Genomic DNA, 25,260 nt, shown 5'->3' on the forward strand with positions numbered 1-25,260 from the left:
GCAACACTAATTAAAAGATTGATGGAATGCAGCATACAGCAATCCACACTAAAGTGGCTTACCTCATTCCTAACAAACCGAACCGAAAGAAACTACCTACCACTGTTCACCTTAAAATTCAAATACATATCTTGCGTAGTACTACAGGGTTCCAGCTCTCCCCTCTACTTTTCAACAACTACATGGGCCCACTGAGGAAAATCATTCGATCCCCACAGACTTGAGGCCTACAACTACAGAGACGATGCACAACTGATTGTGAAACCAAACAGAACACAGGAACAAAATAACAACCTCAACAGTTGCCTCACAGACATATACAACTGGATGACACAGAACAACCTCAAACTGAAACCGGCAAAAACAGAAATAATGCTCTCACCTGCAAGATTCGACACTGAGAACCCACACTGGACAGGCCAATCGGCATGGGAACGCAATCACAGACTTCCAATGTAGTAAACAACGTAGGAATACTCATGGACAACAGACTATCACTGGAACTGCAAGTCAACACAATCGCCAAAAAATGCTTCTTCCTACGACTACTCAGAGAATTACTCACTACCTCTCCTCCCCCCAGACAGCCTCTACCTAGGAATGCCAGAAAGACTCACCAAGAAACTCCAAAGGGTGCAAAATACAGCGGCCAGGATCCTTCTAAAACTAAACAGAAGAGACCACATCACTCTAGCACAGAAAAGCCTACAATGGTTACCAGTTAAAAAGCACATCAAATACAAAACACTCTGCATTGCACACAAAGCCTTGCACAGAAAAGGAGCGGAATTCCACCAAGACCAGATTAGCCGATATCGCCCAGGAAGGGAACTAAGATCTAGCAACGACCTACATATAGAGGCAAAACACTACGAAAAAAGTTGGAACAGCATCCTCCCGTCTAATTGCTAACATCTGGAACACCATGCCCAAAGTAATTAGAACCACAGAAGACCACATCACCTTCAGGAAACTGCACAAAACTTGGCTATTCAGCAGACAATGACAACCTAGAAGGCCACAGGCAACAACAACACTGCAGACAAACAACTAGAGAGGAGACGAAAGGGGCCAAAGAACTGCAAACAGGCTAGATACTGTCAAGCAGCATTTAAAGGGCCGCCCCAGAGAGAGACCACAACAAACTGACTGACTTTACTAACCCTCTTCCCTTCCTGCTCTTCCTACATGACTGACGCCTCCACACCAGATCTTAGACTAGCCACGCTCATAAACATACAGAGAACCATTACCATGCCGACATCCAGTGTGAACCACCTACATAGCCCAATACCATCTAAAATGCGACAACACACCAAGATGCAGGACTACCTTACAGCTACAACCACCTGTGACTCTGGATCCCGTATGGACACTATCTAACCAGTGCACACAACCAACCTATTTAACCACACAACACCAACACAAAACACTACCACACACCAAATCTTACCTATACGGTTATAATGCGTGTGGCCGCTCACATATGACCACATGCAAAACACTCACAGATGCCAGTTCCTACTGGTTCTGAACCTATCCTCTCACCTTTTTCCCCCACTAACCCCACCACCCCTCTTTTTTGCAGAGCCACGTAAGCGCCTGGAGACTGCCCCTGGGTGGTAGCGGTACACGGTACAAATCAACATAACATGCCAGTAATAATTCTATAAGAAAACATGCCCACCATGGCTCTGCCACACACTCCCGTTGGCTTTGCCTTTAAAAACGTCTTGTCGTAACAAGAAAATATGTCCAAACTGGCTGCACAATGCAGGCAATTCTAGATGCGTAATAATGCATTTCAGGTTTGCTTTACCCTTGATGCCCAGTGAAATAAATCCACTCTACAGTAAGAAATGGCTTGACTGGTTTCCCTAAATGTCAGTCTAGACACATAACACTCATACTTGCTTTGTCATAGAATCCAAGTAAAACATAAAATGTCATGACACAGAAAAGATTGGCTAGACTGGGTGTCCCAAAATGCCAATGCAGCCACATAAAAGCACATATCCTTTCTAAAAGAAACAGCATTTTGTACTGGCATCTATGATTGATACCCATTAAAAAGTGCATGGCGATTTGGATTCCAAGATGACCGCCGAGGGGAGAGCAGCAGGATTGTGGTGCTCTCACCCTCCCGCCCCCGGGGCCAAAGACAATAAAGATAGATTAAAAGAGCCTTCCCCTGGCTGGCATTTATCGATCTAAGCTGCAATGGAGGAGTGCAGCAGCCCGGATCGCTGGGGAAATACGGCAGAGGCGGGTGTGTGGCCCTCGTCGCTGTTGTGTCTGAGGTGCGGAGGCACTGGCCCGCGGCTGGTGCAGGCGAGCTGGGAGACACGGTCGCAGACGCGAGCAATAAGAACCACTCAGGGAGACCGGGGGTGGCAGAGGACCCAGTGCAGCTGTGAGGCGGGGTGGCAGAAAGCAGTCGAACGGCAGAGGAGCCCATCAGGAAGGAGCCGTTTGAGATATTGGAGGCCCATTGAGGCGGAGTGGGGGTTCCCCTGCTGGCGAGCAACACCAGGAAGATCGAGGTGGGACAGAGCCACACCCAGAAACAGCGCCACGCTGGAGACACAGCGTCTCATCAGAGAGATCAGGAGGATCCAGAGGGACCATACTGTAGCCTACTGCTGAGACCTGTGCAGCGAAGAAGAGCACCCGGAGCGGCTAAGAAGCCGGAGAGTGGTCGCACAGCGAAGGTCAAGAGGCAGGAAGGCGGCGTCCCTGATGACTCGACTCCCCCTGCCCCCTTTTGGCGGGAGAACCACCATAGATCAGAGGCCTGGCAGAGCGAATGGGTGCAAGCAGGCAGTGCAGGTAGTGTTCAGCAAGCAGTGATCACCAGCTTTGAGAAGAGTGATGGTGAAGAGTGAGGAAGCGTGGAGGGAGGGCCCGTGCCCAAGCTTTGAAGCCAGCACTTTGCAGAGACCAGGGGAGGGTATGTGGTGCTATAGCCAGGGCAACCGGAGGCCCATTTGAGGTACATTTGGGATTTCTAAGCTTCATATAGTGCCTCAGCCAGCGTACCCCCATCCAGAAGCACAGCCGAATAGAGGGCTAAAGAGTCCCACCTACATCCATGGTGGGCAAGGAAGAATAAGGGAGAGGCCATTTGGTTGGGCTCAGGACAGAGTGATCCTGGCACCAAGGCCAGGAAGAGGGTAATTTGAAACCAGAGGTCGACAACAAGTGGCTCACCTGCGTACAGTTAGAAGGGAATTCCAACCCCCCTCACAGTCAAGGGCAGACCCACAAAGCGGCAGAGGGAGGAGGTTCCGACGTCTTAAAAAATGACCAGAAGAAGTCCAAAGGATGCGACACAATATCATGGAGAAGAGGAGGGGGCAGGGCTCCCCCCTCATCAGACCTGCCAATGTACTGTGCCCAAAAACAAGGGGAAGGACATGCAAGCTGCCCCCAAGTCAGTGAAGAAACCACAGGAGGGCAATCTTCAAAGACTCTGGCGCAGAGACAGCGAGGTACCAGCTTGGGGAGATGAGGGGGCCGGGACAGAAGAGGATTTGGAGGCGCTGGCAGACACCGCAAAAGATTAAGTGGTCACCCAGCAGGTCCATCGCCAAGGCCATCAGGATTTTGGGGACAAGATAGCGAACACCATTCAATAGCAGTTTAGCATAATGCGAGCAGAACTGTCCCAATCATTGCAAGAGGTGAAGAGGGACAAAGAAACTAGAGGAGCGGACCGATTCAGTCGAGAGCCACATACAAGAGCTTGCAGACGACGCAAGGAAGATCGACGAGCTGGTAGAGCAATTAGCAAGGGTCACGCAGAACATTGAGACCCAGAGCAAAGAAATTGAAAACCGCCCGAGAAGTTCTAACTACAGAATAGAGGGCCTTGCTGAGGCGGTGGCGGACAAGGATCTACGCAGGATGGTGCAGCAAGTGTTTGCGGACCTGCTGGAGGCGGAAGACTGGTCGGGGATAGAGCTGGACCGCATCGACAGAGTGGGGCCAAAGAGGGGAGAGCCAGACCCAGAGATGTAGTGGTGGCTTTACACATGTACGCGCAGGAGAAGGTGCTGGCGGCTGCCAGGAGGGCCAGATCAATCAGCTACAATGGCTCAGAACTTCAGCTATTCCAGGACCTAGCCCAGACCACCCTGGTGAAGCGTAGGATGATGGGCCAAGTGGTGCGCGCGCTAATGCGAGTGGACACTATAAATGGACCTTTCCCTTTGGACTACTGTTTGAATAGGAGGGAAACAGCCTCGGGTCACCACCTGCAAGGAAGGAACAAGGATCATGAAGATTGAGGACGAAGTGTCACCAAGGCAAGAACAAGGACCGGCCAGAGAATCGCTCAAAAGGAAAATGTGGGAGTGGATGATGTTTTCGACGAGGGGGCTAAAATAAATGGGGCCCCTCCGGCAATGGGGCAGGAGTGGAAGGTGCCCACTGACACAGGAGCACCACACTGAGGGAAAAAGGGGGTTACAGGAAAGAATGTTGTAGCCCGCCTGGGGGAGGTGGTTAGGGGAAAGGTACCAGGGGGAGGTGGGTGGTACAGGTTGTCTTGTTTTATCCATGTGGGTCTGAGGGACCCGCACTCGGGGTTGTTACAAGGGCTCAATTCCAGAGATGGAGGGTCGGGGGGAGCTAGAGGCTGGTTAAGCCCGCCCACAGAGGGGGTGGGAAGGTGAAGGGAGAGGGGTTTTCAGGGGTGGGGGGAGGGGAAGAGAGATCCCAACGGCAGCCACTCATTAGTGCGACTTGCACTGAAAGACAACCATCGGAAAGGGGGAAGTGCTTCAGGTGACCTCCATAAATGTCAAGGGGCTGAATTCTCTGGTTAAGAGAAGGAAGGTGGAACAGTTCTTGGGGCAGGGGAAGTTGGGAATCGTAGCCCTCCAAGGGATGCACGTTCGGAGGCGAGAATCCAATGCTCCAGGGAAGAAGGGGGTAGGGGGTGTTGGTGTTAATTGCTATTCGGGACGTCCCAGGATTACAGGTCATAGCTACAGAGGGGGACACAGAGGGTAGGTATAGATCCTTCTCAAGGATAGATTACTCCTGGATTTCGAGGTCATTATTGGGTAGGGTCGCTGGGATAGACCATGCGCCCATTACGATTACCTTAAATATAGGGCAGAACGAACCAGGCCTATGGCGGTGGAAGTTCCCTAGCCACATGTCATGACCACTGTGAGGGGGCACAAACTGTGCCACAAGCAGGCTCCCGCCAGAACCCCGAGGGCCTTAAAACCACTGCAAAAGGGCTCCTGGAGCCAGTGCTGGCGCCTTTGGCATCAAGTTCATATGTAGGAAGGAAGGGCTGTTCAAACTAGGTCCCATTTGTGTACATGGGCCTTTAAATCCAACATGGAAGCACCCACACAGTCTAGTTCCAAGTACCGAGCCATGCGGTCTAGTGTTTTGGGTGTGGCAGGCCTGGAACTACTTTCCCCTGGTACTACTTTACCTGGGCTATATGAAACCACACCCTGACTGCAGAACATGCTTTGTGTTATTCTGCAACCGGCAGCGTGACGCTCACCATGTCCAGCTCCTGGTCTTCAGCATCTTCCTGTAATCCTACAAGAACAAGATTATTCTGTCTTACCTGAGAAAACAACATCTAGCACTCAGCATCTCAATTGGGCTGCAATCTGTGGAAACCGAGAGAAGAAGAAACATCACTCACCTGTGAGTACTAGCTTAAGGACTTCCGGCTAACCGCTACCACAGCTGCTGTTCGAACATTGCGACCTGCAATAACAAGAAAGGGAAAAACAATATTAGAACGCGCGCTTCCAAAACATCGAATTCCATCAGTCTTAACTGAATTCCATTGTGCTACGCTACGCCACGCCTCCATCCGGAGCACCACAGCAACATCTGCAAAGGAAAAGAGATGTATTCAGGTTTGCTTTCAACATTAAACAACCGCACAGCGCTGTACTACCTTAACTGATTCCGGGGGCCTGTTTTTCATCGCGCTCTCATCCACTCGCAGCACCACAGCGGCCTGTGAGGAGAAGAAGAAAACACAGGTTAGCTTCAAAAGACAATAAAGGCACTGCGCTTCGCGCTTTCTCTTACCTAAAAACATGCCTCTCCATCCGGCACACCAGCATCAAGACCTTCGCACCCGAAAAGAAGGAGATAAAGACATTAACGAATTCCCACCATAAACAGAACAAAGACTTACAATTAACAAACCTACCTGCCTACCAGCAGATTCGGGGTCACAGCAGGCCTGGGCCCAAGGAAGGCGTACTGCACCAGTGAAGCAACTCGGGCAGCTTGCCAACAAACATCAAGCGCCCCTGCACAAGAAACGCAGGACTGATAGCTCACCCTACAAATAACTTAAGGTGAGAAAAGAACCCAGTGGGAAGGGAATCGTCAGAGGAAGGTGGGAGATTCACCCATTAGAGACAGTTATCACAAATCCTCCCTTCTGTAATTGCAGATTCATTATTCAGCACTGGGCAACTACGCATCCAGGGTTCCAGATCTCAGAGCCTTCCAGACGCCCCCGGGGATAAAAGGTGAGCGTAACACCACATCCTTAAGGATGGAGTCCTATGTGAGGACAAAGAATAAAATCTTGGATTACTTGGAGTGGGGAGCTTATCGTAATAAGTGCCAGAGGGACATACGACTAGGTCTCTTAAAGTAGGAATTGGAAGCTAAACTTATAATAATAATGGCTCAAATGGCAAATAACACAGGGAGTACGCTGCAAAGGGAAGATCGGCTGATTAGGGGGTAATTAGATGTTTTGCAGACTAGAGCTGCAGAGCGTTCATTGGTCTACCTCCAACAGAGGTATTCCGTCAAAGACAATAAGGCGGATCGCCCGTTAGCGAGGTTGTATAAGGAAAAAAGACAATCCTTAAAATAAAAGGCAGGGGAAGGGGCAAGAAAGCACTGCTCTACCTGACAAAATTTCGGTCTTAATGGAATATCATTCATGCCTGTACACATTAGATTCACCCGAGAAGGGAGTCCAAAGGGAATACCTGTCCCAGTGCCCTGTCTCCAAGATCACTCCTCAAGAACGGGAAGAGCTTGAGGGAGACATTACTTTCGAAGAAGAGCAGCTATAGCTGCCTTGCCACCAGGAAAGCCCCAGGCCCGGATGGCTTTCCAGCGTGTTTCTACAAACCTTTAGAGGCGCTGATACTGCGCATAGTCCAGCTCTTCAACTCTTTTGCGGGCGTGAGCGCAGGGTGCATCACCAGACAATGGAAGAAGCCAAGGTTGTGCTGCTCCCAAAGCCGGGCAAGGATGTCACTATGCAGTTCGGAATTTATTAGGCATAGACAGACCTCAGATAACATTCGACAGGTCTGTCATCTGATTGAAAAAGTAAATAAATCTAGAACCTCTGCACTAGTAAATAAATCTAGAACCCCTGCACTTCTACTAGCATAGACCAAGTCGAATGGCCATTCCTCTTCCATATCATGCAGGTTATGGAATTCGTTTCTAAATTCCTTTCAGTGGTAAGAGCCAACTACCAAACTCCTTCCTTGCGCCTGGCAATCAACAGGCAACTTTCCCAGAGGATCACAGTCTCACAAGGCACTAAGCAAGGTTGCCCGCTCTCCTCGCTCTTATATGCCACCCACCTGAAGCCGCTCTTGGTCAGCATTAGGGCCTCCCCGGATATTAGGAGTATTCCAATTTGGGGTGAAGGACATGGAGCGTTTGCTGATGACATGCTCCTCTTGATCACAGAACCAGAAACCTAATTCTAAACTTGACCGCCCCCTCAGAAAAGGTTACTGGTTCTCTGGGGGCTCTTTGCCATGCTAACTACCCGCCTTTAGTGGAAAAGCTGCACCAGCTGCTCGGGTGCCCTTATCAATATCCTGGATGTGGAGGAAAAATTCCCTTAAAGTGGTGTTTTTGGCCAGCAGCAATCCTGTACTATTTCACAGCCCTGCCAGTGGGGGTTTACCAAGGTTTCTTCAGACCCCTTCAAAAACATGTGGGGTCATTTATTTGGAGCTGCAAGAGAACCAGGGTGGCTATGCAGATGCTAATGTCTCCCAGAAGCAATGGAGGGCTGTGAGCGCCAGCCTTCTGCCTCAATTTCCTTGCGGCTCAAATCAGAGTGATCCGGGATTGGTTCATGGCCGTTCGCAGGAAGGTCTGGCGTTGAATGGACAAAGTGGTGGTGGGCTCACCCATGGACGAGGTGTTGTGTTGCGACGACCCAAGGGGGATAAACCTGCAAACATGTACTGTAGCAGGATACTGTAGCAGGATAGGGGCCGCAAGTGTCTACTGACTGTGATACTGGGCTTTTCTGCTGCGGCTCGCATCACATTGGAAAATATTTGCTGGTCTGGAGTGAGCAGTCAGCGAGAGGAAGCACCGTGGGCTTCAAACCACGCCACTTCGTTTGTGTACTTGGACCTGGACTCAAGTGTAAATATTGACATTTTCTAATATAGCGTTACTCTTTGACATCTGGTGTGTTACTCTCTGATAGAGTTACTGCAACGTCATTCTAGAGACTAAAGCGTTCCTTTCCATTTTTCTTCTCTTTCGACTAGTCACATCCACGCACCGCAGACAGTCCCGTCCCGTGCTGGTCATTGGACACATTTTGCTACTAAACATCCGGGCATGCGCACCGGAAGTGTCCGCAAATGTCCACTGTTTGACTGTTCGACGGTGGGGCGAGTGGACAGTGGGGCTGCAACGGGGTGTTCCCCAAGGGGTGCCCTCATCTAGAATCTGGTAGGAAATTGTGATTTGTTGTCTGTTGGAAGTGGGTTCCTTAGTGCGAGTTACATTTAGAGTTGTGAATACTCGTGCCAAGAGAAGTTGCCTCAACGGGGACAGTGCTGGTGACTGTGGTGGGAGGCTTCTGGTGGCACACATACTTCTATAACATTGGTGAAGCACGGATTGAAAATGGTTGGAAGCCTACGTAGCGGTAAGTATTTCAGAAGTAAAGCTGAATACAGCACTGAATGGAACCGTGCCTATCCAAACTCACAATTCCAGTGCAGAGATTATTGTCCCTACTTTACAAGAGTCCACGAACAATGAGTGAGTGATGGATGCACACACAGTCCCTTGCAGCTGGCAATAGCTAGCTATTGAACCTAATGATAGCGTGGGTGAGCAATTGTGCACTCCAGCATATGCAATGACAATAGGGTCAAGATTTGTTAATAGTGAATCACAGCTCTCGACACTTGATAAGGAGAGATCATCATCTAGTGGGGAAGCAATGTAACAAATGAAGGCGATTTCCACAGAATCTTTTAATGGCATCTCTGATGTATCAATCTTGGCTCCTACGTTGGCAAATGAATGGGAAAAACGATACCGCATTTCCTTGGGTTCAAGATCGCCAGCAGTGCTTCTGCCCTCTGAGGTGGAAAGAATATGCCTGCACAATCTCCAAGGCGAGAAGTCCTGTGCTCCCACATTAAGGTATGGCACTAATCACTCGGTAAGGTCAGGGCGACCCTTCACTAGCTCCCCGACACGAGATCCGGCAGGGACAGCTGTAGGGGTGAGGTTTGTAGAACATAGCCATCACAATGCGACATCTGATTGCGGAGACAGTGACCCATCTATGAAAGATTTCAGTAATTAGGGCTCAGAACGGATCAAGAATAGCAGGCATCCTATATGTGAGGGGGAGAACATTGTGACATTTCCGGTCATATCTATCCTGAAAATCTAGTAGATAAAGTTCACGATCTAACTAACGTTCACTTGAATTCAATAAAAGATTTGCTTGCAGAACTGTATGGGAAAATATGTAAATTAGAATTAGAAGGTTTTATGCTAGCACATGTGTCTTGTCAGTCTGAGAAAATGGGTTTATTGGACTCATGTATATTAAAATGCTAGCTCCCGATAAATCTGGGGGGGATTGTTAAAAGCTCTCAAACTGGGGAAGTGTGTGAAATTGAAAACATCTTGTGGTGTTCATCTGCAAAAGTGGTGGCTGATGGCGTAAAAGTGGATGCTATTATTCCAGATACTCCATCGCCAAGCTTATTAACCGCTATTTAAGCAAATTCATTAAAATTGGATGATGTATTTCGTTACCTTATCTCACAAAATCAGAGATCAAATGAAGGTCGGTTGACGGGCACATATGCGGTTGTGACAGATGACTCATCGCCTGGGGATATGGAGGGCTCTCCTAACAGCCCCTCACCCCTTGTTAAATTGATTGAGAATGCCGCGGCCACTCAAGACGAGCACGAGTCAATAGCACGACACGAAAAGTAGCCGCAGAGCAATGCAATAATGAAAGCAGCTCTGCGTCGGATGCACATGAACGAGAGGACCACAATATAATCTTTTTCTCTCGCAAAATGAAAAGTGCACAGGCCAAGGCGTTAAAAAGAGAAATCAAAAAAAGAAGAATAAATACAGGTACACAAGACATGCATAAAAATAAAAAACAAAGAAATATGCAAAGAATCTATAGAAAGTGATTTGCAAGAGACTCACTGTAAGAATCAATGCAATATGTCAGGCAATTAACTGGTAATTGTCCTAACACAACTAAATGAAGAATCCAAAGCACTATTAAACCTTGTCTTGCCAACAACACAAAAACTAGGAAATAGTGCTAAAGGAAACTCAAAGGAGAATCAAGGGCTAGGCTTGCGTGGGAACGAAGGCAAGCTACTTTGCTAGCAGAAGCAAGGTCGCTTATCAGCATATTATCCCCTAACTTTAAACAAAACAAGTAAACTAGGAGTTGAAGGTAATATTCAGCTGATAAACCATAAGAATGACCTGTCCCAGCACACCTGTGAGTCAGAGGCAAAAGGGCAAAATGTTGGGCGCATAGTAACCAAGCAAATTACTCATGCTGTAAACTCAACTGCTGGAGGGTTGATGGAGAAAGATGATGAACTAATTATGGCACAGGCCTTAACAACTGATTGCATCACGGATAAGGTGGGCCTGTTAAGAGGTGGGGGGTAGGGGGGATGCGCCAAGCAGGTGCACAGATCCAGAAACTATGAGTGTGAAAAATTGGATCTGAGAAATGAGGGACAAAACACTCGCAAAAACTCTGAGGCAGAGACAGATGAAGTTCCATTTACGAGGGACACCAGGTATATCTTGGGTTGATGTAGTGACCCAAAGATAAATGGTCATCAGAGATTAAATAGTTCATTTGTGTTTAATGTTTTTAAGGGTATTCCGCAGCTATGTACTCAGAGGACAGAGTGGATAAGACTGGCCAATCATAATAACTTGTGTATGATTTGTGCCCCACAATCAGTAATCATACTAAGGTTGTTATGGGAACATAGAAAGGACGTCGAATTGCGAGGACGAGTTAGGTTTACTTCGGTCCATAGAAGAGGCTAATGCCTTCGGGGATGAACAATTACCAGGTAGCGAGGAACTTCCACCACGTGCTGGGATTACCTTAACTGTCCCAGTGCAGACAGCCGACTTCATAACCCAGATCTCAGCACTAGTCGGAGCAGCTTCGAACATTACTTGGCTGGCGCCATTGATGACCTCCATATTAGATATGGCGGCTAAACAAAAACAACCCTAGCCAGCCGAAGTGCACATTTATGTCATGGAATTGCTGTGGGATGAAAAACCTGGGAGATTAGTTTACAAGATATAATAATACACGGTCCCCAACGGTTTTATTCTTACAGGAATTTATGAGTGTGAATGTGCTTGTTGTGGATGGGTACTCCACCCATAGTGTGACAGCAGTGCAGGGACCTGCTGGATGCCCGTTGGGGGATGAGAGGGGAGCGATACTCATAAGCAATGCATTCAACCATAACTTGCATGTTGTATGTGCTAATAATGGTTTTCTAGTAGTTGAGTTTAATCTTGCTGGGCGTCCGCTGCATTCTGACCTGTTGATATGTGTATATTATAATCCTCTAGTACAATGGATGCAATTTTAGATTTGTTTGATGGGATTCTTGAGGACGCTATGCTGAAGAATCCCAATTATTTGATAATAATTGGAGGTGATTTTAATTCTGTATGCATTAGCCCGGGTAGAACTACCAATGTTACCAAAAGGCATAAATGGCAGGCAGCTTTGTCAAGTAGGGGGAAACAATGGACTCGATATTTTAGAGATTGGAATATCCATGTGGTGGAATACAAATCTGGCACACATGTGGGAACGTGGACCAGTGGTGGTGTTGCTTCATACACAGACTATTTTTTCGTATCCATTGGGTTAGTAGGAGTGGTCAATGGGGTAGTTATAATTGATATACCAATCAGCGATCATGCACCTATTCTGTTGAGTACGCGACAGCAAATTGAACCCCTACATGATAATCCCCTTTTAGGACTCATAACTTTAGAGCGTGTGCAGACTTCGGTGAGATGGCATCCCAATACTTGCAGAGAATTGACATACCTGGTACACAGGGATGTCTGGCGAGTTCCTGAAAGAAGCTCTATGTGCTATAATGCCACATTGAGAGAACAATGGAACGCATTGGTAATTAAAAATCTGCTGCGCTCTAAGTCGAACAATAACATCCGCACAGAAATATATAATCATGAAATTGCTAATCTAAAATGAGAGAAAAAAATTTTTTAAAAAAAATCGCAGCTTGAGAGCGATAACACGGTTGAATTTGTGTGCATCCTCCTACACTGAATTAAAACAGAATGTGATAACAAAACAGGAATCTGATGGAAGTAATTAGATGCAACATTAATCTCATGGATAACCAATGGGTAATGAGGTTCTTAATAAAGAATGATACTTGCAGCATATGGTCCATCTTAAACGACAAACATCTAGTCGAAGGCCACGATTTGGGATCTTCGATCTCTGCTGAGATTTGGCAGAGTTACATTTGCAAAACCCATCGTGTTTTCTTAAGGATGATCCAATATTTTGGGCAGCCTTACTACATAACAAATTTTCAAACATTTTGTTAACCAATGCCATACCTAAATCTTGGACAAATGCGATAATAATCCCCATCTTTAAAAAAGGTGACCCAAAAGGTCCTTCTAATTTTAGGCCAATAGCCCTTATGGACGCGTCTGCAAAAGTATTTTCTATACTGTTGCTTAAACATCTGCAAACCTTCCTTGACGATAACATCTATTCAAAGTTCCAAACAGACTTTCGGAAAAATACAGGAACATCCCTAAATGCAACCCTAATTTCGCACATCTTTGCTAAATCCAGAATAACGAATACAGGGCCCATATACATTACTGCTCTAACTTTAACTAGTGTGTTTGACACAGTAATTAGGCAAGTGCTCTGGTTCCAAATTACTACATCTTGGTGTTCCAAAAAGTTTGTATGTAACAGCGCAATTAGCTGTACCAAACACCAACTTTCAAGTGAGAGTTACAAAAGATGGGACCCTCACCTCACCTATTCTAACAGAAACAGGTGTCAGGCTGCAACTTGGGGGCTACCATGTTTAATTTATACCTTTGTGACATGGACAATTTATGGAATGGCCCTGGTATGTATCCGGCAAGACTTGGAGGGCTAAAAATATACTGGTTATGTTTTGCCAATGATATTGTTTTGTTTGACAAAACTCTGCATGGGCTCCAAAACAAGTTAAATAGTTTTTATGATTATGCTACAAAGCACAATCTGGTGACTCATTCAGCTAAATCTCAAATTATCATCTTTCAAAATAATAAAAGAATAAAATCTTACTTTTGGCATATCGTGGCGGTAGGAATAGAGTGAGCAAACGCAATTCGATATCTTGGATATCCTCTGGCTGAGGTAAACACGAAAAAATCTTGGGAAGCATTTTTAAAATGATGAAGGTGATATTTAGGAAAAAAGTTTTCAATGCTTCCTCTTATTAATTACTACATGTTGAGCCTATAATACCATTTAGTTTGGATATGTGCCTGTTAGAGGTAGATGACTTACTGAATACTACTCTGGGACTGGCCACTTCGGTGCCCAATTCCATTGTACGACACGAATTGGGACTCTCTTCGCTATCTGCCAGATGGATTTGGCGAAAACTATCAAGATATGCCAAAATATTTATGCCCCCTGAAAATACACTGTTTCAGGATATTAATACACTTATGATGGCTGGTTCCCTGCAATCGATGGAAAAGTTTACAGATCATATGAATAAAATCCTAGCAAACATTGATGTATCAATTGAAGAACTGAAATTAGTTCTTAGTTTGTACTTAAAACTAAACGAAAATTATATAATTGGGACTGGTTGATGACTTTGGAGTTAAACAAAACTTATAAACACCTATACGGAGTACGCACTGAGATCAAGGAAGAGGGAATTGCGTTCAATTTATATTATCAAATGTCCATGTAACAAAGTTAGAAACATATACATGAGATTTAAGTTGAATCAGTTCCATACCTTAGAACGTACGCAAAGTTGGTATCAGTGTATGCTGCCAAAAGGTGATGCGAGTTGTCGTTTCTGCTTATGTGAAACTCAGATAGAAACCCTAAAACACCTGGTGGTTTACTGTCCATATTTTGAGGAGGACAGACGCACTCTCTTGGGATTATATTATCCGCAGGAAACTGAGATTCCAAGAATTACCTTCTGGGAGCGTTGTATTTTCAGTAATAGCATGCGCTTGATTTTGGCACTGACACATGTCTTATACAAAACTGAGGAAGAATTTTCAAAGAAAAACCAGACCATCAAAGATGAATTGAGGTTAAGATCTTGCATCTCGAGTATGAATTTTCGGACAATACGGCAGTGATGTAATGTTTATAATGAAATTGAATGATGAATGTATATATTATATATGTCTTATAGGTATAGGATGTTTGGTGATTCTTTTTGCTTATTAGAGAGCAATTTTAACGGAGTGAGCAGTTATATTGAGTTTGGTTTTAAAACTTAAGAGAGCCAACCTGCTATTGTAAGAGAAGATGATAAAATAAAAGTAATGATATTGCATTAATTCAACGTGAATAAATTATGTAAAAGAATGTTTTAGGGATTGGAAAAAGAAAAAAAATGTATGTTGTAAAAGTTTTAATCTTTGTATACAAATTATAAACGACTTTTAAATTTAAAAAATGCTTTTAAAAAAAGAAAATTAAAAAAATAATAATAATTAGGGGCCCTAGTGGGGGACTCATGGGATGAGCTGGTGCGCAGGCTGAATTTGACCACTTTCCCTCCCTGATGTCGCGGTTTAGGAATCCCCAATTCACCGGTTATGGAAAGAAGTGCATTCAATGGGTGGGAGGTGTCAGGGTGCCGCAAACTATGTGACATGCTCTCGGGTCAGGACATTAAATCCTTTGCACAGTGCAAGCAGGACTTTGGGCTAAATGAGGGGGGGAGGTATCGCTACTCTCAAATGAGGCACTGGCTTACGAACCCACTAGTCAGGTCAGCAGCAACCAGTGATCTCACACCCTTTGAACGGTTCCCAACGATGGACACAGGGGCAGGCATTTGGTAGGAGTTTTATATGGGATTATAGCAGAAGGCTCAAGGAGCCAGGCATGGCATTATATGGAGCAGTGGGAAACTGCAGTGGGGCAGCCGCTGGAGGGGGAACTTTGAACTCAGTAATGGGCAGATATTCCCAAGCTCACGGAGGCCATCCAGTTTCAGGACATGTGGGTTACGATGATGGTCCAATGGCATCTCACCCCAGAAAAACTACATACATTCAATCCAACTGCGTCAGCGCTCTGCTGGAGGGAATGTGGGGAACTTGTATTGTGGAAACTATTTGTTGGGAATGCCCAGTCATACAGCCGTATTGGGACATCTGTACAGCAATGAATAGTATTTTTGGGAGTCAGATGCCGAATAACATAGGGATGGCCGTCCTGGGAATGGGCAGGGTTCTGAAAAATCTACCCTTGAAAACTCAAAGAAAGACATACGTCATCCTAATAGAGACGACAACACTTGTGGTGGCACACAAATGGAGAAAGAAAAGCTGCCCCCATAGAACACCAATGGGTTAGTAAAATCTGGAACTTTGTGGCACTGGAGTGGGTGACCACCAACGGTTTCTCTCACACTGGGACATTGTCTTGCATCACCTGCAGCGGGACTCGCAGGCTGCATGGTGCCTGAGGAAAATGAGATTGCCGGTGTGAGTACTCTCTTCACTTGGGGGGGGCCTTCACAGGAAGCTGGGAGGAATTATGATGGAAGTTTCTAGGGGTGGCGAGGACTATGGGGGGGGGCTTACTCAAATGGTGTAAGGGCCCGTACACCGGCTGGCGGGAGAGCTGGTCACTCACAGAAACGCATTATCGGGAGCCATCTACAGAGTTAAGGGACGGAGGGGTGGCAGGACTGGGCGCATTGTTGGTTACATGTGTTGGGATCAGGGGGCAAGGGATGGGAGGAGGGTTACATGTGTTCTTACTGTTGAAAATGCCAATAAAATATATATATATATATATATATATATATATTTTTTTTTTAAAGTACATTGTTACTGTGCTGCCCTCCCCAGCCAAAATCACCTCCCTTTCCCAGCACAAACACACTCACACACATTCTTTGACTCAACATTCACTCGCTTATTCACACACAGCTTTCACTCGCTCATTGCACGAGAGTGTTAGAAGTGACCTTTCCATACATTTTATATCCCCCTGCACCTGTTCCAAATAGGCACAGGGAATGTTTTTTTTTCCGTGCCTTGAAAAGTGCACCTCTTTGGAAAATCGAGATTTACTTGAAAATTCCCACAACCCCCTTTCCACCCTCTGCCTTGTGCATTTGGTTTGAAAAGAGCACATCAATGTGCACAACTATGATGCACACATTTAAATGTCCTTTGTGCACGGTGCACCACCTTTTTGGTGCAAGCGAAGTGAATGAGCATCCCATCAGTTGCACCAAACACCTTTTGAAAATCGTGGCACAATGATTTATCCCTACTGATCAACTCTTTATACTGTACGTTCATTTCAGAGAGTGTGAATCGAGTGTCAGAGGGGAATTACGTATGGGAAAGGACACACGAGTAGGAAAGGGTGCATGGGTTTTTTACGGTTTCTGCAGTCATTAACCCTAGATTTGCTCATGACCAGGAATTGTGCTAAATACCATTAGCTCCAGGGCAGATACTGTGACTGAATCGTTAGCCCCCGAGTACATACTGTGCATGCCATCTTTCAGGTATTCTGTCATATGTAACGGATTAGCGGGTACTGTATGAAAAGTCATTAGTTCCAGGGCAGGTCCTGTGTCTGGAATCAGTATCTCAGATCCGGTACTGTGTCTGTAATTATTTGCCCCAGGGCAGGTATTGTCAGATCTCGCTGATGAATAGGTACGTACTGTATCAGATGTCATTAGCTCCAGAGCAGGTATTGTGTCTGCACTCATTCGCTCCAGCCAGAGGATGTGATAGGCCTTTGCCATTAGAATTAGAGATGGCCGTGTCTGGTGATATTCATCGGAGGGTTGTTGCTGTGTCTGCAGCCATTAGACCTAGAACAGACAATGTGCCTGCCGTTATTATCCACAGAAGGGTCATTAAACCCAGAGAAAGTACTGGATCTGCAGCAGTGACGTACCAAGCAGGGAGTGCGGGGGTCAAGCTGCCACCCCTCAGTGGTTCTTTTTGGAGCCTGACTGGGACTTTGGTTAGTGGGACACCTCTCTCGTTCAGCACCTCAATGAGGGTGCCCAACGGGAAAGGTGTCCCGCTGGGAGGACAATGTGTGCTGACCAATTTCTGCTTAGTACGGTCCTTGTCCTGGCAGCAGGACACTTTACCCTTTCCAAACGGGAGAGGTGTCCCGCTGCCAGGACAATGTCCCAAGGAGCTCCGGACAGCATGTTGCTCTGTGTCAACAAAGCATTTCAATGTGAGGCATTAGGCACTGGTGGGAGGGTGTGGAGGGGGACTATAGCAGGGTCTTTTATTACTTTAGAAATGTGTATGGGAGACAGTGATCAGCAGTGAGAAGGGTGCATAATGCTGCAGGCTTTATGAAGTAATGAATATGGCCTTACCCAAGGAGGATTTGTTAGGCTCACATTCATCTGCATGATGCTAGTGTGACTTTGCATGCAGGATTGGGAGAATAAAACTAAGCCATCCCCTTATTGCTCAACATATTTCAATGATGATCTATAAGTTAATTATGAAAGAATAGTTTATTTAGGAGGTGGGCGAGCTTGGGGAGGGCCGGGCCGGGCCGGCCCGGGCCAGCCCGGGCCAGGCTCCAACAGGGGCTCCAGCCAACCCTCCTTTCGGTCCAGAACCCCCGGATGCCACAGGCCCTACCATGGCCTCCCAGTTCACAGCGCAAACAAAAAAAAAACATTTATTTTCATTTTGCCTGCATCGCACAAGCAAAATGTAAAGAAATGCCCATGTATGAACACAAATAAACGCGGCCCTGATGGCGGTACTCCTTTCATTTTTTTCATTTTTCTGGGGGAGCCAGGGATTTCATGGGCTCGGCCTGTAGTACGCTCCTAGAGCCAGGCCTGACCCCCAGGCTCGGCCCCACCCATGAAATCCCTGGCTCCCCCAGCGCTAAGTTTATTATGGTAATGTGCTTTGCTTCCAAGGCATTGCTATGAATAAAGTATTATTTGAGCACATGAAATGCAAAGGGAAACCTTAATCAACTAAACCCGTGAAGATGTATCGTTGCTTAAATTGTCCACATCCCGGTTTCACCATTTAACCAACGTGTGTGATCCTGGGCAGAACATTTAATCACACTGTGTCTTATCTACAGCTCTGCAAGTGATTCACTTCAGAGCTTATGTTAATATATCATGCTGTTATTTTAAAAGAAGCCCGACTATCGAGTTGCTCCATATATAACAATAGTAAAATTTAAGTATTTTGCAGCAGTTATTTGCCACTTGGCTTACTTATGGCAACTTATTCTAAAGTCACTTCCATGGTGCCTCCAAGTATCAAGGACTGATGATGCTCCTTGCAATCTGCTTTTCTGTGAAGTAATTTCTGTTGGTGTAATCCGTATGCAAATTAGGAGGTGTGTGTGTGTGTGTGTATTTTGCCCCAGAGCGCCGTGACAGAGCTCTAATAGAGGAGTTCCTTGCATCTTTAATGATGCCGACGTTTTGTTATTTTTTTATGTGTTAAAATGCCATCTGCTACTACCATTAGCCCTGGGGAATCATTACTTTCAGGGTACTACCATTAGCCCTGGGGAATCATTACTTTCAGGGTAGGCACTGGAAATGCAGAAAGTGTACACCTGCAATCATTAGTCAGCGCAGGATATATTTATAGTCGCTTACACCAGGCCAGGGTCTATGTAGTAGCTGCACAGCAGTTACTGCCTCTTCGGGCAATCCAATGCCTGAATTGTACCGTAAATGAGCTTCGAAACAGCTCCTGTGTCTACGATACCGACAACAGGCTGTCCTGTGTACTTTCAAAAACCGAGGTTTAGAAAGTCACGTACTTGCAATTTTTTATATAAAAGTACAATACAAAGAATTACAGCTTCTGCTGCAGCCTCTCACTTCAACGTGCATTTCCAGAGGTTGCAAAAGGGCTCCTCTTGGCATTATAACAAAAGAGAAAGATACACACTCACCTAATGCTGCCTGAAAACTTTAACGGAGTGTTTAGTAAAGGGAGGACTTATGTTACTTTCATTATCAATTGAATCACTTATTTAAAGTCCCTAAGAGATCCGATAGCATTCTGTGATTGTTTAAAAGTGTGCCGACATTATATGAAATGACTTTAACATGTTGAAACGTATTTCACATATTTCAGAAACGCCCGTTAAGTCGTCGTGACGTTTTCACGTAGGACGTTTACGTGTTTCGGGACAGAATCATGGAGGAAGAGAGACTCAGTTCCGTTCATGGTCAGGTATTTATTTTGTATAATGAGTTTATAAGGCGCTTATTCATCTCGGAAGTGTTTCGAAGCGCCAGTTATATTTAGCTGCCGGTGGGTTTGTTTTTCCTATTTTGATTTTGGTTGCAGCAACAGCGGTACTTTGTGTGTCTTCTTGTCTTGGAAGCATTTTCCCCATCCCCTGCACCCTCCCCAAACAGAAGTGATGTAAGACCATGCCCCGCAAGCCGTGGGAATTTAAGGGCAGATGTGTTTTGCAAATTCGCTTGCCAGCAAGTCGGATTTCTTGTTTGCGTAGCATCCTTGTATGTTTTCCTCCTCCAAATGGCAATGGCTTTTTGCTGTATTCACGGGCTTTCTACAAAACTGTACAGTTTATACGCCATCTTTCTTCCCCCTTATCTGCGCAACTGGCTTTTTATTGATATTTTTTTTCTATTGCACTCGTACACAAGTGTTTGAACAGCAATGAATTCATCCAATTGTAAATTAAGCCCAATGCCGATCCCATTTCACCACAGCTGCATGCTTGCTTCTTTTTCTCCACTGCTGCACAGACTCACGTGGGCTTGGATTCCTTGGTGGCTGCCCAGTCCTCCTGCGCCGGGGGACGAGTGCGGCGGCAACTCAGGGCTCTGGATGAAGAGCAGCGACCGTGAGGGCAGGGGGTGCGCTACGGCATGAAGTTCGCTTGTCATGATTTGTGTAACTTTGCTGCCTTTACGAGGTCAGGGGTTCTGATTTGAACATTACAGGGAGATGTACCTAACTTTACTGCTTAGGGCTGCCAGGCAGTGCATTGAGCCGTACCGGCCATAGTCTGTATTTTCTTGATTCTCCCCCACTCCTTCGCTGGCTGTCTGTATAGGTCAAAGTTCCTTCACTTCTCCTACGTAGTCTTGCCAGCAAGATAACAATTGAGTATTTCGTCTTAAAACTAGCCTTGCTGTAGGCAGAGGTCTTAAATCTGTGGGGGGGTTGGGGGTTTGGGGGGGGGTATGGCCACATGCCTAGAGGGGGTGGGAGGGGGGGGGTTGGTTGCATGGTCCAGGACTGCGAGAAAAGAAAACAATTTTTTTTTGCCTCACTTAACTGTGCATTGCGAGCCACTGGCCGCCCATGATCAGTCAGTGCAAAGTGAAACAGGAAATAAATGCAGCCTGGGCACGCACTTTCCTGCATTTGGATTGCACGTGCAGGCTGCGTTGTTGCTTCCTGTTGGTGCCTTCAGGGTCTTCTTGTCTGGTAAGGGTGCTGCTTCTTGGCTCAACCCCACACCATGGGTGGAGGGGGTGCCGAGACGTGGGTGTTTCAGACCTTTCCCGGTTCTCCAGCTCTCCTCTTCCCCCTGTGGACCCACAAAGGCAGATGTGTGGGGAGAGGAGGCAAGCAGGGGGGCCAGATCATTGCAATGCTGGTCCCCTGCTCAATCTGTGCCCCCACCTTGGGAGCCACAGGAGAGAGGAGGCGAGCTGAGACAGAAGCACGAATTGCCGGTGTTGTATGAGATCGTCTCCCCCATGGCAGATTGCTGGGTATAGTATTCTCCTTTGTTGCGTGAGATGGAACCTCTGCTGGAGTGGTACCTCGTGCACCGGGGCTGTGACATATGTGGTGACGGTTATCAACTGTAATTTCATGCTTTGCCTCAGCACTGTAACAATTGGGGTCTTATTACTCAAATACTTTAAAATGAACTATGCAACCCATATCTACGTTTCCTCACCTTACTACGTCGAGTGGTGACAAGGAGGGATCAAGGAGGAGGAGAAAGACCCCACTTGCGGGGATCTGGTCCAGGTGCTGGAGTGAGCCTTATCACTGACCATCTTCGAGGTAGAGGCACAAAGGGGAAGCTGCAATGGAGCTCAGTGATTACACCCTCAGGCGTTGTACCAGCCACTACTGGTGTGTGCTTTTCATCATAATTCCACATAATGCAGCTGGTAGTCGGTATGCAGGCCCGTGTTAGCAGGCAGCGGTTTGGTTCTGGCGTGTCCGTGGGTGTGTGACATAATCTCACACATCACAGGAGGGCAGTTGGTGTGACGGGGGACTTATGATAAGCAGCTCTCCAGTCCCATCTGTGCTGCGTCATGACATTCAGAAGGTTGGTGAACCATAGGAGCTCCGAGGTGAGAGGGGCGTTGCTGGGAGTATTTCTCGTGAGCAAGGGGAATGGGATGGGAAAGCCAGCTGAGGGGCCGACCCCAGGTTAGAGGCTATGCATCAGCTCCCCCTGTGGCGGTCTAGGGCTAGACTGCCTAAACATTAATTATATTGCACAGCGGCAAGTGCTTTATGTCTGCAGTTAGCAGTATAAATGACTTACTACAGTGATTTGAGTCATCAGTAGTGTCCTTGGTCAGCTGAGGAAGGGCGCCTTCCTTGTAGTAACAGCATCCAACTGACTTCCAGTGTCTATTTGCTACTTGTTTTCCTAGCACACCTGTATCAAGAACCACCCCCCTATTGCGGATAACTTTAAAGCTGCCCATCTACAGTTATTTGGTATTTCTCTGCACAAGGAAGAAAGTGACGGTGGGAGATTCTCCTGTCTGAAGATTGCGGGGAAGCGTGGACATACTAATGGGGAGGTGATATCACCTTGCAAAATTTAAAACCGCTACCCATGTTTTTGGCCACACCAGGGGAACCACCAATTTGGGAAGTTTGGAGAGACTTATTTAAATTTTACTTTGTGGCATCTGGGGGTGAAAGATATTCTGACGAGCGAAATTTGTCTAAGTTAATGGTTTGCTTGGGAGCAGAAGCATTGAGAATAATTTCAAAAACTGCCTGATGTGGTCGGTGATGGGGCTGTAGAAGGGGTTGGGGGCTGATGGGGAGGGATTATATGGTATTGCTATGAAAACAATTACAGGTGTTGGGAAGGTACACCTTTTTCTCATGGAAACAAGTTACGGTGGACACATTTGTGGCAGACGTAAGGGTACTATTGGCATCTTGTGAATTCACGGGGAATGAGGATGAATACATTAGAGACCAGCCAATGATGCACATGTCAAACCCAAAAATTTCGCAACGCTTGTGGCAGGCAAAGAATCCACTGTTACTTGAGGCATTGGCAATAGCCAAGGGAATGGAATTGACAAGTATGTGCCTTTTTAAGGAGGTTAATTCTAAAGGGAACAAGGAGTTGGTACATGCCATAGTGGAAAATGTAAGTGAGGAAACAAAGGTATGTGTCGTGAAAAAGAACACCAAATCAAGTGGGGGTGAGGAAACAAAGGTATGTGTCATGAAAAAGTATACCAAATCTGGCATTGGCTAAAAATGGTGGAAGTTGGTCTTCATCAGCTAGCAGAAACACAACTGCTCAAGATAATCGCAGGGGGCAATGTACCAGGTCTGCGTTGAAAAAACATGCTATGAATGCTAAAGAATGCCCTGCAGTGAGTTACATGTAGGCGGTGTGGCAAGATGGGACATTTTGCAAGGTTGGGCAAGTTCAATAACAAGACCCAGGAGAGTGACAGCAATATTCAGTTTGTGGGGGAGGGGAAAGGTGAGCGGTCTAACAGAATTGTTCACAATTGGTGAAATGGAGGAGGATGAGTAAGAGGAATATGTTCCCCGGGAAAGTGGAGATTGTTGTGGCGGAATGCTGATTCAGGGTCCCCATATACCATTATTTCAGAAAATAAGTACAAGGAAATTTGGGGCGAGAAGGGACATATCTTACACAATACTGACATAAGGCCAAGAGCATCTGGTGGTGGTAAAATACATTGTGGGGTGAAATTGCTTACGGTGACAAACATAAGTGTAAAGATTTATGTTGGTGTTGAAGGTGATTGCTTATTGGGGTGGCGTCACCAAGGTAATTTAGGACTCTAATTGCACCCAGGTAAAGAGTTAAAAAGTGAGATCGGTGGGGATGAACAGGGCAGAGAAAAATTTGCTAAGGAGGTGGGGACCAGGTTCAAGAGGGTGTTTGGTCAAGGCGTAGGAAAACTAAAGGGATACAGCCATAAGCTTCAATTGTCTACGCAAGCAAGATTGTGTGCAGAAAGTATGGGATCTTCCTTTGAGAGGGAGAGAAAAAGTGAGAGAAGTGTTACAGGGTTTATGTGATCAGGGTATAACTGAACCCATAGAGAGCATTGAGTGGCTGTTTTGGTCACACAACGCCCCGTTGGACGGATTAGATTATGTGTTGACCTAAGGGAAACGGGTCAATAGACGCCCATTGGCCAAGATCAGTGAGATGCCCATGACTATGGAAGAGGCAGAATGGTATAGTACCCTGGATCTCTCATTTGCATATTACCAGGTAGACCTACATCCCTAATTGCGTGCCTTAACGGCTTTCATCACCACAATGGGTGATTATCAGTTCAGAAGAATGCCTTTTGGATTGCCATCAGCATCTGCCAAAAATTATGGAGGATTTGTTGGGGGATGTACCTCGAGTGAAATGTTTCCAGGACGACATTTTAATTGGTGCCAAAACTGTGAACAAGATGCCAGGGTGTATGAAGTGTTACAGAGATTGGAAAGGGCGGGGTTGACTGTTAAAATAGCCACTTGTCATTTCAAAGTGCACCAGCTATCCTATTTGGCACACAGGCTTACAAAGGAGGGAATGGTACCACGTCCGGAAATGGTAGATGCCATTGTGAAAGTGATATCGCCATTTAATAAAGATACGTTAAAACCATTCTTAGGTCTAATAGAATTTTATTCCAAGTTTGTAGAGAAACTTTATGAGCTTTGTTGAAGGAAAGGATTGTTGGGGCCAGGAAGAGGAGGGGGCTTTTAGGAGACTTAAGCAAGAAATAGCAAATGCTCCTACCTTACACAGGTTTGATCCCATAGCTGTAACGATTGCATCAGTGGATGCATCTGTTGCCAGTCTAGGGGCTGTCTAAAGTCAGATCAGGAATGGCAAAGAAGTACCAGTGGCTTTTGCATCTAGAACATGATCAGATACAGAATCTAGATATTCCACAATTGAACGAGAAAGCCTTGCATGTTATTGGGCCTCCTTGTACTTCAAGACCTATATTTGGGGCATACCTTACAAGGGCAAGAAGCGACCATACGCCTAGCTCATTCTTCTGCAAAGGGTTCGGGGTTGACAACTCCCAGGATTTCCAGGTGGTTAGCAGCTTTACAGAGTTATAATTTCATTGTCGAGTATGTTCCTGGTAAATGCAACCCTGTAGCTGTTTATCCAGAGCTCCTTTTAGAGAGGGTGGAGCTGGTAGATGAGATATGCGAAGAGTACCGTTGGCAATGTTTTCTCAAAGTCTGGTTAGACGCTGTGTGCGAGGACTACGAGACGAGGTTGGCTGTGGTGTATATTGAGCAGGGTTGAAAGTCGGATGAATCCACAAAATCTCCTTACTATAAATTCAGAGATGAATTGAGTAGTTCCGAATGGGGTCTAGCTCGGGTTGCGAGGATGGTTCCTCATTTTTTGCTACA

General features: G+C 46.2%; 1 protein-coding gene across 2 annotated transcripts in view; it reads right to left on the bottom strand.

Annotated features, from left to right (window-relative positions):
* RECK (reversion inducing cysteine rich protein with kazal motifs) overlaps positions 1-19,611 on the bottom strand; it is a 55,939-nt gene extending 36,328 nt beyond the window's left edge. Inside the window, exon 1 of one of the 2 annotated variants that reach the window (XM_069644740.1) lies at positions 19,535-19,611. The gene's annotated coding sequence lies outside the window, so the exon portion shown is untranslated. Of the gene's footprint in view, positions 1-17,282; positions 17,436-19,534 lie in introns of those variants that run through there. The other variant, XM_069644741.1, reaches the window with a different exon arrangement.
* Positions 19,612-25,260: the final 5,649 nt, after the last annotated feature.

The sequence above is a fragment of the Ambystoma mexicanum genome, chromosome 2p (assembly GCF_040938575.1).
Source record: "Ambystoma mexicanum isolate Mex_15411 chromosome 2p, UKY_AmexF1_1, whole genome shotgun sequence".
In the NCBI taxonomy this organism is placed as follows: Eukaryota; Metazoa; Chordata; class Amphibia; order Caudata; family Ambystomatidae; genus Ambystoma; species Ambystoma mexicanum.